Below are 14,352 nucleotides of genomic sequence, written 5' to 3' on the forward strand. Positions count from 1 at the left end.
ACTCAAGCCCTCTGCTGGTGACACTGCTGCTACTGTAGGGAGCCATGTGTTCAGCCTTCTGTATATGTTTGCAGGGGATTGAGGGCAACTCCCCTGATGGTCTAGTGGTTAGGACGCAACATTTAAAACTCGTTGACACCCGGGTTCGAATCCCGGTCAGGGGATGATTTTCTGGTGCAGATTAATTGGCACCGTTCAAGAAAATCTCCCATCCTGAGCGCAATGCTCCACCCAAACCAGTGCCTTTTACTCACCTTAACACTCAGTTAGCAGCACAGTTTGATCTCACAGCTTCCAATGTGGCCATTCACAGTGCACTCCCTCCAAACACACACGCACTGTCTGCTCGCATTTTTAAAGTCAGCAACGTGAAGTTATTTCGCCTCTCGCTTGTGGCAGTTTAAACGTTAACATTGTGTCTCTCTCGCGCTCTCTGTTTCGGGAAATGTCTGACTTGGAAACAATTAATTCTGGAACTGCCAGTTTAAAACTGCAGTAATTTTTCACACAACAACTGGAGTTAAATGTTTCAGGTCAGGAGACCAAGTCTGTGGAAGGTGGCACGTCCCAATACACAGGCTTGCAGCTTCCTGAAAAGTGACCTGAGACTGACGTCTTTCCCTCCAAGGTAAAACTGCAAGAGGGAAAAGGAAGAAAGGGAGTGGCACTCATCCATCCCAGGAGTAAACAAAAAAACCACAGTTGCAATATCTCAGCATTCTGAGTAATAATACAGGCTCCAAAAATCCGTTCAGCATTTTGAATATCTCCCCACAGGGAGGTGCACCGTTGCCAGAGACACTGTAATACTGGGTCGATGCGTGGAGTGGACGGAGCCAAGCCCCTCTTCCATCTCCCTGTTGCAAAAATCAATTTAATGTATGGTCCCCAGATCGGGGACGTATCAGATCTTAAACTGATAAGAACAGATATTTTTTTCAAAAAATATACTTTCTTCATAAAATTTGCAGCAGTACATACAATACAGTTGTGATATCACATTCCAAACGTACACAATACAGATTATACAATTTGCAGGTTACATCAAGTACAGTTCAACCAACACATTGGACATAATTACAGTTCATGACACTCTAGGGTGTCTCATTGCATCATACTCAACACAGATTATTGCTTACAGATTCATTTCAGGTCCATTTCAGATTCATTACAGTAACATCCACCCATCCATCCTTTTCCAATAGAGGCGGTCGTGCCTGCAGTTGCACGGAAATCCAACAGGGGGCAACCTCCAGCTTAGCTGTCGAGCGGGAAACGTGGTGAGGCCTCACCCTGAAATATAGGCCAAGTCCCCATGGACAGATACGGGAAGAAAAACACAATGGTGGCTGCTTACCTTGCTGAGCAGGAGTGAAAGTGGCGTCAGCGGCGTTGGCAACATGGCGCACCGGCCGGGCGAGAAACAACGCGTAGCGAGCAACAACCTACGAAGGAAAGGAGAGCATGGTCAAGCAGCTGTAAAAAGTTTTCCTTCTTTTATAACAATATTGACTACAGTAATAACATATGGTCCAAAAAAGAAACAAAATCTGTTTTTTGTTTTTCGAATCTCCCCGAAGGGAGCTGCACCGATCCTGGAAGCACTGCTGTACCAGGTCGATGCGCGGAGTGGACGGAGCAAGCTCTTGTTCCATCTCCCTGTTCCAAAAATCAATTTAATATTTGGTCCCCAGATAGGGGACATATCAGATATTAAACTGATAAGAACAGAAACTACACTGGATCTTAGCCAAAAGGCCGAGAAGCGATAACGCGCTCGATGCGAATTGATCTCCGCTCCTGTTTTCCCTCCCTCTTTGGTCTCTGGCTGGCTGTGTCTAAAGCAGTCTAGAAGCACTGCCGTTCTCTCCCACTCTGGCCACATTTTTGCCACCGTTTCTAATTGCAACAGTGGATCAGTTTAAAGAAGTTGCCGTTTTTTCCTTTCTTGCTAGGATTGCTTGACAGATTGGTAAATTTGCCAGTCGGCCACCGATCAGATGGGAGAAGGTGGTGTCTCAATGGACCTCCGTCAGTCAGTCTCAGTCACTAACTCACTGCCGTGGAAGGAAACCGCTTTAAAGAAAACTAGTGACGTGACGTGACGTGTCTCACAGCGAGTGAGTGAGATTGCAACGGCCAATTGAGAAAGAGGTGAGGTGCTGACAATCAGCAGCTCGTGTTTAAACGTTCATTCCACAGCAGGCAAGACCAATCAAAAGAAAATACTGCAGATGCTGGCTCGGCTGGCTGGGCTGGCTGGCTGGGCTGGCTGGAAATGGGAAATAAAAACACAAGGCGTGTTAAAGGCTGGTTAAACTGTCGAAAGAAACAAGGCGTTAATGTTTCAGAAGTGCCTATTGAAAGATGTCTCTCAAGCTGCTCCCTGACTGGGCCCTGTCCATTGTCACGTGAATCCCAGGGCGGGGCGGGACTGCTTTGACCAGGAGACCTGTTTTCTGGGACGCAGGTGTGACATTCCAGGGAGTGCACCTGCTTTGTGCTGATTCGAAACTACCACGACAACGGCAACTTGCAGTTCTATATTACCACGACAACGCGCGTGTATATATTGCTACAGCAACAACTGGAGGCGGGACATTTCCCTTGAAGGGCGACATGCAAACAACCATCGCCGGCACCGCATCGCTGCAGTATTTTCTCCCAGAGTGTATCATCGGATATACGGTACGATATTTGAGCGGAATTAATCTCTCAGAGCATCAGCACGTTGCGAGCGAAGGGACGTTTTGATTCTTAAAACCTGCCCTTGCAATCGTAAAAGGTAGCGAATGCTGTCTAGTGGCAGTGTGTGGCGACCCAAGGCATACTTACCTGGCAGGGGAGAATCTGTGATCCCGAAGGCGGATCTCCCAGGACGAGGCTAGCCCATTGCACTTGGGGTGTGCGCTGACGCCTGCGATGTCCCCAAATGCGGGATACTCGACTGCAAAATTTGTGGTAGTGGGGGACTGCGTTCGCGCTCTCCCCTGCATCGAAACGAAAAGTTAGATTGTCGACCCCGCGGTCCACCAATCGGATGGGTGACGGTGTTGTGTGTGTGTGTGTGTGTACGTATGTCAGTCAGTCTCTCACTCAGAGCTGCTGTGGAAGGAAACCTTTTTAAAAAGAACTTGCATATCGAAAGAAAGATGTGTCTCAAGCTGCCGGGGCCCTGTCCATTGTCACGTTAATGGCTGGACTGCTTTGACCAGGAGACCTGTTTCCTGGGTCGGAGGTGTGAGATTCCAGGGGACCTGCTTTGTGCTGATTTCCAATGGCCGTCCCTCCCTCCCTCCCCCCAGGCCTTCCTTCTGAACACCTTTGTCGTTTTATCGAGGGCCAGAAGCCTGCCTGTGAAAGGGAAGGATCAGCCGGTCGGCCCCCTGCTGGTCGCTGCTGCTCGTGGAGCAGGCGTGCGTGTCCTCAGCCTCTTGGACAGGTTCCTCAGGCGGTTCCCAGGTGGCCCAGTGGTCGAGGACGCAACCTTTTAAATCGTTGAGACCCGGGTTCCAATCCCGGTCGGGGGGATGATTTTCTGGTGCAGATTAATTGGCACCACTCAAAGAAAGTCTCCCCTCCTGAGCGCAATGCTCCACCCTCACCACCACTGCCTTTTCCTCACCGAGACAAACAGACAGTCCGTCCAGTCCAGGAGCGCAGTTTTCATTTGTACTCAGACCCTGCTTGTTTAAAGTTAAGTTATTTTGCAGTTTGAATTATAATCGCTGCCTGCGTGCGAGCGAGCGAGCGAGTGAGCGAGCGAACGAGCGAGCGGCACTCAGCCCAGGAGAAGAAAAGAATACCACTGAGCTGAGAAAGTAAGTGCAATATATCAGCTTTATTCTCAGTCATAATACGTACACACGGACAGAGACGCTGGGAAAGAGCTGTTTTTCCTTTTGAATATCTCCCCACAGGGAGGTGCACCGTTGCCAGAGACACTGCAATACTGGGTCGATGCGTGGAGTGGACGGAGCCAAGCCCCTATTCCATCTCCCTGTTGCAAAATTCAATTTAATATTCGGTCCCAAAGCCGAGAAGCGATAACCTCCTGAATAGACGTTTGCCATTTGACTGAGTGTGAAAAGACTGAGTGTCAAAGTGGAAATGGCAACTCAAGCCCTCTGCTGGTGACACTGCTGCTACTGTAGGGAGCCATGTGTTCAGCCTTCTGTATATGTTTGCAGGGGATTGAGGGCAACTCCCCTGATGGTCTAGTGGTTAGGACGCAACATTTAAAACTCGTTGACACCCGGGTTCGAATCCCGGTCAGGGGATGATTTTCTGGTGCAGATTAATTGGCACCGTTCAAGAAAATCTCCCATCCTGAGCGCAATGCTCCACCCAAACCAGTGCCTTTTACTCACCTTAACACTCAGTTAGCAGCACAGTTTGATCTCACAGCTTCCAATGTGGCCATTCACAGTGCACTCCCTCCAAACACACACGCACTGTCTGCTCGCATTTTTAAAGTCAGCAACGTGAAGTTATTTCGCCTCTCGCTTGTGGCAGTTTAAACGTTAACATTGTGTCTCTCTCGCGCTCTCTGTTTCGGGAAATGTCTGACTTGGAAACAATTAATTCTGGAACTGCCAGTTTAAAACTGCAGTAATTTTTCACACAACAACTGGAGTTAAATGTTTCAGGTCAGAAGACCAAGTCTGTGGAAGGTGGCACGTCCCAATACACAGGCTTGCAGCTTCCTGAAAAGTGACCTGAGACTGACGTCTTTCCCTCCAAGGTAAAACTGCAAGAGGGAAAAGGAAGAAAGGGAGTGGCACTCATCCATCCCAGGAGTAAACAAAAAAACCACAGTTGCAATATCTCAGCATTCTGAGTAATAATACAGGCTCCAAAAATCCGTTCAGCATTTTGAATATCTCCCCACAGGGAGGTGCACCGTTGCCAGAGACACTGTAATACTGGGTCGATGCGTGGAGTGGACGGAGCCAAGCCCCTCTTCCATCTCCCTGTTGCAAAAATCAATTTAATGTATGGTCCCCAGATCGGGGACGTATCAGATCTTAAACTGATAAGAACAGATATTTTTTTCAAAAAATATACTTTCTTCATAAAATTTGCAGCAGTACATACAATACAGTTGTGATATCACATTCCAAACGTACACAATACAGATTATACAATTTGCAGGTTACATCAAGTACAGTTCAACCAACACATTGGACATAATTACAGTTCATGACACTCTAGGGTGTCTCATTGCATCATACTCAACACAGATTATTGCTTACAGATTCATTTCAGGTCCATTTCAGATTCATTACAGTAACATCCACCCATCCATCCTTTTCCAATAGAGGCGGCCGTGCCTGCAGTTGCACGGAAATCCAACAGGGGGCAACCTCCAGCTTAGCTGTCGAGCGGGAAACGTGGTGAGGCCTCACCCTGAAATATAGGCCAAGTCCCCATGGACAGATACGGGAAGAAAAACACAATGGTGGCTGCTTACCTTGCTGAGCAGGAGTGAAAGTGGCGTCAGCGGCGTTGGCAACATGGCGCACCGGCCGGGCGAGAAACAACGCGTAGCGAGCAACAACCTACGAAGGAAAGGAGAGCATGGTCAAGCAGCTGTAAAAAGTTTTCCTTCTTTTATAACAATATTGACTACAGTAATAACATATGGTCCAAAAAAGAAACAAAATCTGTTTTTTGTTTTTCGAATCTCCCCGAAGGGAGCTGCACCGATCCTGGAAGCACTGCTGTACCAGGTCGATGCGCGGAGTGGACGGAGCAAGCTCTTGTTCCATCTCCCTGTTCCAAAAATCAATTTAATATTTGGTCCCCAGATAGGGGACATATCAGATATTAAACTGATAAGAACAGAAACTACACTGGATCTTAGCCAAAAGGCCGAGAAGCGATAACGCGCTCGATGCGAATTGATCTCCGCTCCTGTTTTCCCTCCCTCTTTGGTCTCTGGCTGGCTGTGTCTAAAGCAGTCTAGAAGCACTGCCGTTCTCTCCCACTCTGGCCACATTTTTGCCACCGTTTCTAATTGCAACAGTGGATCAGTTTAAAGAAGTTGCCGTTTTTTCCTTTCTTGCTAGGATTGCTTGACAGATTGGTAAATTTGCCAGTCGGCCACCGATCAGATGGGAGAAGGTGGTGTCTCAACGGACCTCCGTCAGTCAGTCTCAGTCACTAACTCACTGCCGTGGAAGGAAACCGCTTTAAAGAAAACTAGTGACGTGACGTGACGTGTCTCACAGCGAGTGAGTGAGATTGCAACGGCCAATTGAGAAAGAGGTGAGGTGCTGACAATCAGCAGCTCGTGTTTAAACGTTCATTCCACAGCAGGCAAGACCAATCAAAAGAAAATACTGCAGATGCTGGCTCGGCTGGCTGGGCTGGCTGGCTGGGCTGGCTGGAAATGGGAAATAAAAACACAAGGCGTGTTAAAGGCTGGTTAAACTGTCGAAAGAAACAAGGCGTTAATGTTTCAGAAGTGCCTATTGAAAGATGTCTCTCAAGCTGCTCCCTGACTGGGCCCTGTCCATTGTCACGTTAATCCCAGGGCGGGGCGGGACTGCTTTGACCAGGAGACCTGTTTTCTGGGACGCAGGTGTGACATTCCAGGGAGTGCACCTGCTTTGTGCTGATTCGAAACTACCACGACAACGGCAACTTGCAGTTCTATATTACCACGACAACGCGCGTGTATATATTGCTACAGCAACAACTGGAGGCGGGACATTTCCCTTGAAGGGCGACATGCAAACAACCATCGCCGGCACCGCATCGCTGCAGTATTTTCTCCCAGAGTGTATCATCGGATATACGGTACGATATTTGAGCGGAATTAATCTCTCAGAGCATCAGCACGTTGCGAGCGAAGGGACGTTTTGATTCTTAAAACCTGCCCTTGCAATCGTAAAAGGTAGCGAATGCTGTCTAGTGGCAGTGTGTGGCGACCCAAGGCATACTTACCTGGCAGGGGAGAATCTGTGATCCCGAAGGCGGATCTCCCAGGACGAGGCTAGCCCATTGCACTTGGGGTGTGCGCTGACGCCTGCGATGTCCCCAAATGCGGGATACTCGACTGCAAAATTTGTGGTAGTGGGGGACTGCGTTCGCGCTCTCCCCTGCATCGAAACGAAAAGTTAGATTGTCGACCCCGCGGTCCACCAATCGGATGGGTGACGGTGTTGTGTGTGTGTGTGTGTGTGTGTGTGTACGTATGTCAGTCAGTCTCTCACTCAGAGCTGCTGTGGAAGGAAACCTTTTTAAAAAGAACTTGCATATCGAAAGAAAGATGTGTCTCAAGCTGCCGGGGCCCTGTCCATTGTCACGTTAATGGCTGGACTGCTTTGACCAGGAGACCTGTTTCCTGGGTCGGAGGTGTGAGATTCCAGGGGACCTGCTTTGTGCTGATTTCCAATGGCCGTCCCTCCCTCCCTCCCCCCAGGCCTTCCTTCTGAACACCTTTGTCGTTTTATCGAGGGCCAGAAGCCTGCCTGTGAAAGGGAAGGATCAGCCGGTCGGCCCCCTGCTGGTCGCTGCTGCTCGTGGAGCAGGCGTGCGTGTCCTCAGCCTCTTGGACAGGTTCCTCAGGCGGTTCCCAGGTGGCCCAGTGGTCGAGGACGCAACCTTTTAAATCGTTGAGACCCGGGTTCCAATCCCGGTCGGGGGGATGATTTTCTGGTGCAGATTAATTGGCACCACTCAAAGAAAGTCTCCCCTCCTGAGCGCAATGCTCCACCCTCACCACCACTGCCTTTTCCTCACCGAGACAAACAGACAGTCCGTCCAGTCCAGGAGCGCAGTTTTCATTTGTACTCAGACCCTGCTTGTTTAAAGTTAAGTTATTTTGCAGTTTGAATTATAATCGCTGCCTGCGTGCGAGCGAGCGAGCGAGTGAGCGAGCGAACGAGCGAGCGGCACTCAGCCCAGGAGAAGAAAAGAATACCACTGAGCTGAGAAAGTAAGTGCAATATATCAGCTTTATTCTCAGTCATAATACGTACACACGGACAGAGACGCTGGGAAAGAGCTGTTTTTCCTTTTGAATATCTCCCCACAGGGAGGTGCACCGTTGCCAGAGACACTGCAATACTGGGTCGATGCGTGGAGTGGACGGAGCCAAGCCCCTATTCCATCTCCCTGTTGCAAAATTCAATTTAATATTCGGTCCCAAAGCCGAGAAGCGATAACCTCCTGAATAGACGTTTGCCATTTGACTGAGTGTGAAAAGACTGAGTGTCAAAGTGGAAATGGCAACTCAAGCCCTCTGCTGGTGACACTGCTGCTACTGTAGGGAGCCATGTGTTCAGCCTTCTGTATATGTTTGCAGGGGATTGAGGGCAACTCCCCTGATGGTCTAGTGGTTAGGACGCAACATTTAAAACTCGTTGACACCCGGGTTCGAATCCCGGTCAGGGGATGATTTTCTGGTGCAGATTAATTGGCACCGTTCAAGAAAATCTCCCATCCTGAGCGCAATGCTCCACCCAAACCAGTGCCTTTTACTCACCTTAACACTCAGTTAGCAGCACAGTTTGATCTCACAGCTTCCAATGTGGCCATTCACAGTGCACTCCCTCCAAACACACACGCACTGTCTGCTCGCATTTTTAAAGTCAGCAACGTGAAGTTATTTCGCCTCTCGCTTGTGGCAGTTTAAACGTTAACATTGTGTCTCTCTCGCGCTCTCTGTTTCGGGAAATGTCTGACTTGGAAACAATTAATTCTGGAACTGCCAGTTTAAAACTGCAGTAATTTTTCACACAACAACTGGAGTTAAATGTTTCAGGTCAGGAGACCAAGTCTGTGGAAGGTGGCACGTCCCAATACACAGGCTTGCAGCTTCCTGAAAAGTGACCTGAGACTGACGTCTTTCCCTCCAAGGTAAAACTGCAAGAGGGAAAAGGAAGAAAGGGAGTGGCACTCATCCATCCCAGGAGTAAACAAAAAAACCACAGTTGCAATATCTCAGCATTCTGAGTAATAATACAGGCTCCAAAAATCCGTTCAGCATTTTGAATATCTCCCCACAGGGAGGTGCACCGTTGCCAGAGACACTGTAATACTGGGTCGATGCGTGGAGTGGACGGAGCCAAGCCCCTCTTCCATCTCCCTGTTGCAAAAATCAATTTAATGTATGGTCCCCAGAACGGAGACGTATCAGATCTTAAACTGATAAGAACAGATATTTTTTTCAAAAAATATACTTTCTTCATAAAATTTGCAGCAGTACATACAATACAGTTGTGATATCACATTCCAAACGTACACAATACAGATTATACAATTTGCAGGTTACATCAAGTACAGTTCAACCAACACATTGGACATAATTACAGTTCATGACACTCTAGGGTGTCTCATTGCATCATACTCAACACAGATTATTGCTTACAGATTCATTTCAGGTCCATTTCAGATTCATTACAGTAACATCCACCCATCCATCCTTTTCCAATAGAGGCGGCCGTGCCTGCAGTTGCATGGAAATCCAACAGGGGGCAACCTCCAGCTTAGCTGTCGAGCGGGAAACGTGGTGAGGCCTCACCCTGAAATATAGGCCAAGTCCCCATGGACAGATACGGGAAGAAAAACACAATGGTGGCTGCTTACCTTGCTGAGCAGGAGTGAAAGTGGCGTCAGCGGCGTTGGCAACATGGCGCACCGGCCGGGCGAGAAACAACGCGTAGCGAGCAACAACCTACGAAGGAAAGGAGAGCATGGTCAAGCAGCTGTAAAAAGTTTTCCTTCTTTTATAACAATATTGACTACAGTAATAACATATGGTCCAAAAAAGAAACAAAATCTGTTTTTTGTTTTTCGAATCTCCCCGAAGGGAGCTGCACCGATCCTGGAAGCACTGCTGTACCAGGTCGATGCGCGGAGTGGACGGAGCAAGCTCTTGTTCCATCTCCCTGTTCCAAAAATCAATTTAATATTTGGTCCCCAGATAGGGGACATATCAGATATTAAACTGATAAGAACAGAAACTACACTGGATCTTAGCCAAAAGGCCGAGAAGCGATAACGCGCTCGATGCGAATTGATCTCCGCTCCTGTTTTCCCTCCCTCTTTGGTCTCTGGCTGGCTGTGTCTAAAGCAGTCTAGAAGCACTGCCGTTCTCTCCCACTCTGGCCACATTTTTGCCACCGTTTCTAATTGCAACAGTGGATCAGTTTAAAGAAGTTGCCGTTTTTTCCTTTCTTGCTAGGATTGCTTGACAGATTGGTAAATTTGCCAGTCGGCCACCGATCAGATGGGAGAAGGTGGTGTCTCAACGGACCTCCGTCAGTCAGTCTCAGTCACTAACTCACTGCCGTGGAAGGAAACCGCTTTAAAGAAAACTAGTGACGTGACGTGACGTGTCTCACAGCGAGTGAGTGAGATTGCAACGGCCAATTGAGAAAGAGGTGAGGTGCTGACAATCAGCAGCTCGTGTTTAAACGTTCATTCCACAGCAGGCAAGACCAATCAAAAGAAAATACTGCAGATGCTGGCTCGGCTGGCTGGGCTGGCTGGCTGGGCTGGCTGGAAATGGGAAATAAAAACACAAGGCGTGTTAAAGGCTGGTTAAACTGTCGAAAGAAACAAGGCGTTAATGTTTCAGAAGTGCCTATTGAAAGATGTCTCTCAAGCTGCTCCCTGACTGGGCCCTGTCCATTGTCACGTTAATCCCAGGGCGGGGCGGGACTGCTTTGACCAGGAGACCTGTTTTCTGGGACGCAGGTGTGACATTCCAGGGAGTGCACCTGCTTTGTGCTGATTCGAAACTACCACGACAACGGCAACTTGCAGTTCTATATTACCACGACAACGCGCGTGTATATATTGCTACAGCAACAACTGGAGGCGGGACATTTCCCTTGAAGGGCGACATGCAAACAACCATCGCCGGCACCGCATCGCTGCAGTATTTTCTCCCAGAGTGTATCATCGGATATACGGTACGATATTTGAGCGGAATTAATCTCTCAGAGCATCAGCACGTTGCGAGCGAAGGGACGTTTTGATTCTTAAAACCTGCCCTTGCAATCGTAAAAGGTAGCGAATGCTGTCTAGTGGCAGTGTGTGGCGACCCAAGGCATACTTACCTGGCAGGGGAGAATCTGTGATCCCGAAGGCGGATCTCCCAGGACGAGGCTAGCCCATTGCACTTGGGGTGTGCGCTGACGCCTGCGATGTCCCCAAATGCGGGATACTCGACTGCAAAATTTGTGGTAGTGGGGGACTGCGTTCGCGCTCTCCCCTGCATCGAAACGAAAAGTTAGATTGTCGACCCCGCGGTCCACCAATCGGATGGGTGACGGTGTTGTGTGTGTGTGTGTACGTATGTCAGTCAGTCTCTCACTCAGAGCTGCTGTGGAAGGAAACCTTTTTAAAAAGAACTTGCATATCGAAAGAAAGATGTGTCTCAAGCTGCCGGGGCCCTGTCCATTGTCACGTTAATGGCTGGACTGCTTTGACCAGGAGACCTGTTTCCTGGGTCGGAGGTGTGAGATTCCAGGGGACCTGCTTTGTGCTGATTTCCAATGGCCGTCCCTCCCTCCCTCCCCCCAGGCCTTCCTTCTGAACACCTTTGGCGTTTTATCGAGGGCCAGAAGCCTGCCTGTGAAAGGGAAGGATCAGCCGGTCGGCCCCCTGCTGGTCGCTGCTGCTCGTGGAGCAGGCGTGCGTGTCCTCAGCCTCTTGGACAGGTTCCTCAGGCGGTTCCCAGGTGGCCCAGTGGTCGAGGACGCAACCTTTTAAATCGTTGAGACCCGGGTTCCAATCCCGGTCGGGGGGATGATTTTCTGGTGCAGATTAATTGGCACCACTCAAAGAAAGTCTCCCCTCCTGAGCGCAATGCTCCACCCTCACCACCACTGCCTTTTCCTCACCGAGACAAACAGACAGTCCGTCCAGTCCAGGAGCGCAGTTTTCATTTGTACTCAGACCCTGCTTGTTTAAAGTTAAGTTATTTTGCAGTTTGAATTATAATCGCTGCCTGCGTGCGAGCGAGCGAGCGAGTGAGCGAGCGAACGAGCGAGCGGCACTCAGCCCAGGAGAAGAAAAGAATACCACTGAGCTGAGAAAGTAAGTGCAATATATCAGCTTTATTCTCAGTCATAATACGTACACACGGACAGAGACGCTGGGAAAGAGCTGTTTTTCCTTTTGAATATCTCCCCACAGGGAGGTGCACCGTTGCCAGAGACACTGCAATACTGGGTCGATGCGTGGAGTGGACGGAGCCAAGCCCCTATTCCATCTCCCTGTTGCAAAATTCAATTTAATATTCGGTCCCAAAGCCGAGAAGCGATAACCTCCTGAATAGACGTTTGCCATTTGACTGAGTGTGAAAAGACTGAGTGTCAAAGTGGAAATGGCAACTCAAGCCCTCTGCTGGTGACACTGCTGCTACTGTAGGGAGCCATGTGTTCAGCCTTCTGTATATGTTTGCAGGGGATTGAGGGCAACTCCCCTGATGGTCTAGTGGTTAGGACGCAACATTTAAAACTCGTTGACACCCGGGTTCGAATCCTGGTCAGGGGATGATTTTCTGGTGCAGATTAATTGGCACCGTTCAAGAAAATCTCCCATCCTGAGCGCAATGCTCCACCCAAACCAGTGCCTTTTACTCACCTTAACACTCAGTTAGCAGCACAGTTTGATCTCACAGCTTCCAATGTGGCCATTCACAGTGCACTCCCTCCAAACACACACGCACTGTCTGCTCGCATTTTTAAAGTCAGCAACGTGAAGTTATTTCGCCTCTCGCTTGTGGCAGTTTAAACGTTAACATTGTGTCTCTCTCGCGCTCTCTGTTTCGGGAAATGTCTGACTTGGAAACAATTAATTCTGGAACTGCCAGTTTAAAACTGCAGTAATTTTTCACACAACAACTGGAGTTAAATGTTTCAGGTCAGGAGACCAAGTCTGTGGAAGGTGGCACGTCCCAATACACAGGCTTGCAGCTTCCTGAAAAGTGACCTGAGACTGACGTCTTTCCCTCCAAGGTAAAACTGCAAGAGGGAAAAGGAAGAAAGGGAGTGGCACTCATCCATCCCAGGAGTAAACAAGAAAACCACAGTTGCAATATCTCAGCATTCTGAGTAATAATACAGGCTCCAAAAATCCGTTCAGCATTTTGAATATCTCCCCACAGGGAGGTGCACCGTTGCCAGAGACACTGTAATACTGGGTCGATGCGTGGAGTGGACGGAGCAAGCTCTTGTTCCATCTCCCTGTTCCAAAAATCAATTTAATATTTGGTCCCCAGATAGGGGTGTTCGGGGTTTCTTTTTTTACTGTTTCTCGGGCTTATAATAGGTCAGCCAGTTATGTTTTCCTGAGCTGCCCTGCCCGCAGTGCGGTTGCGAATCGCTTACCCCTTCCTGATTCTGAGCTGAGGATTTATCGAGTGGTAACAAAGACAGACAAACAGACCAGTGGATTGGTACAAGGAAAACCAATGTTTATTAATAAGAAAATTAAAACTACAAGGTAAACAGTATAATACAGAAGATAAAAAAGAAATCGCTATGGATGTAATACAGTCTTACACTTATCGGGTTGAAAGAAACGGACACATCGAGGGAAAATTCTAAAATCACAAGTTTAGCAATATCCCTTAACCCCCAACCTTACACTTATGCTCGGTTGTCTTGTGGCGGCCAGAAAATTAATGCTCACTGGTGAAAACAGATGAAAAGGCCTGGCCCCTGTGCCTGCTGTTGCCGTCGACATGTGGTTGCGAGGTTTACTGAATGGCCTTCCTTCTTAGTTGCTAGCAGACAGACAGGACAGGGCCAAGAGGCGAAGAGAACAGCTCAAGCCAGAAATATACTGGGCAGCTTCAGTTATACCCTCTTGGTAACAGGTTTTTTTCATACCTTATCAGCTTGCTTCATTGTTTGATTTAAGCACGAAACGTAAGACAAAGGACCCCATCTCTGGCCCATTTACAATATGGCCGTTTCCTGTATCGATCTGTATGCTAACTGCTTTACCATTGTTCCGAATGTACCTTGATGGTTCACCTTTTGTCCTGCGATCACTTCCTGCTCGAATTTTGATGTGTTGGCCGGCCATGTTGATAGCTTGCCTCAGGGCTAGAATGCAGCTGCATTGTTTAAAGAAACCTGTCTGAGACACGAAACCTGCCAAGTTGTTGAGAATGCAATTTCAAATCTGCCGGTCCTCGGCCATGTGTCTGACTGCAGCCATTTTGAGAGACCTTGGATTTTTTAAAACAGTCACACCAGGGTTTCTTTAATAACTCCAATAAATCTTCGGGGTGGGGGGAACATGTGAAATTTTGCGAATCCCTTCACTCCCCCCTGTGGATACTTAAACTTGCTTGAAGTGTCCATGCAAGGTGAGCAAAGT

At 48.6% G+C, this 14,352-nt stretch overlaps 6 non-coding genes and 7 pseudogenes across 6 annotated transcripts; 3 read left to right on the top strand and 10 right to left on the bottom strand.

Annotated features, from left to right (window-relative positions):
- Positions 1–776: 776 nt before the first annotated feature.
- Positions 777–949, bottom strand: LOC137328702 (U2 spliceosomal RNA; annotated as a pseudogene).
- Positions 950–1,579: 630 nt separating this feature from the next.
- On the bottom strand, positions 1,580–1,770 carry LOC137330805 (U2 spliceosomal RNA). Its single transcript, XR_010965227.1, has one exon. It is a non-coding gene; the product is annotated as a U2 spliceosomal RNA (small nuclear RNA).
- Positions 1,771–2,827: 1,057 nt separating this feature from the next.
- Positions 2,828–2,993, top strand: LOC137328816 (U1 spliceosomal RNA). The gene has a single exon (XR_010964860.1). It is a non-coding gene; the product is annotated as a U1 spliceosomal RNA (small nuclear RNA).
- A 926-nt stretch (positions 2,994–3,919) lies between these two features.
- On the bottom strand, positions 3,920–4,048 carry LOC137330368 (U2 spliceosomal RNA; annotated as a pseudogene).
- Positions 4,049–4,892: 844 nt separating this feature from the next.
- On the bottom strand, positions 4,893–5,065 carry LOC137328703 (U2 spliceosomal RNA; annotated as a pseudogene).
- Positions 5,066–5,695: 630 nt separating this feature from the next.
- LOC137330806 (U2 spliceosomal RNA) lies at positions 5,696–5,886 on the bottom strand. The gene has a single exon (XR_010965228.1). It is a non-coding gene; the product is annotated as a U2 spliceosomal RNA (small nuclear RNA).
- A 1,057-nt stretch (positions 5,887–6,943) lies between these two features.
- LOC137328828 (U1 spliceosomal RNA) lies at positions 6,944–7,109 on the top strand. The gene has a single exon (XR_010964861.1). It is a non-coding gene; the product is annotated as a U1 spliceosomal RNA (small nuclear RNA).
- Positions 7,110–8,043: 934 nt separating this feature from the next.
- On the bottom strand, positions 8,044–8,172 carry LOC137330369 (U2 spliceosomal RNA; annotated as a pseudogene).
- An 844-nt stretch (positions 8,173–9,016) lies between these two features.
- On the bottom strand, positions 9,017–9,189 carry LOC137328912 (U2 spliceosomal RNA; annotated as a pseudogene).
- Positions 9,190–9,819: 630 nt separating this feature from the next.
- LOC137330807 (U2 spliceosomal RNA) lies at positions 9,820–10,010 on the bottom strand. Its single transcript, XR_010965229.1, has one exon. It is a non-coding gene; the product is annotated as a U2 spliceosomal RNA (small nuclear RNA).
- A 1,057-nt stretch (positions 10,011–11,067) lies between these two features.
- LOC137328840 (U1 spliceosomal RNA) lies at positions 11,068–11,233 on the top strand. The gene has a single exon (XR_010964862.1). It is a non-coding gene; the product is annotated as a U1 spliceosomal RNA (small nuclear RNA).
- A 922-nt stretch (positions 11,234–12,155) lies between these two features.
- On the bottom strand, positions 12,156–12,284 carry LOC137330370 (U2 spliceosomal RNA; annotated as a pseudogene).
- Positions 12,285–13,128: 844 nt separating this feature from the next.
- LOC137330272 (U2 spliceosomal RNA) lies at positions 13,129–13,251 on the bottom strand (annotated as a pseudogene).
- Positions 13,252–14,352: the final 1,101 nt, after the last annotated feature.

Source organism: Heptranchias perlo, chromosome 12 (assembly GCF_035084215.1).
Source record: "Heptranchias perlo isolate sHepPer1 chromosome 12, sHepPer1.hap1, whole genome shotgun sequence".
Taxonomy (NCBI): domain Eukaryota; kingdom Metazoa; phylum Chordata; class Chondrichthyes; order Hexanchiformes; family Hexanchidae; genus Heptranchias; species Heptranchias perlo.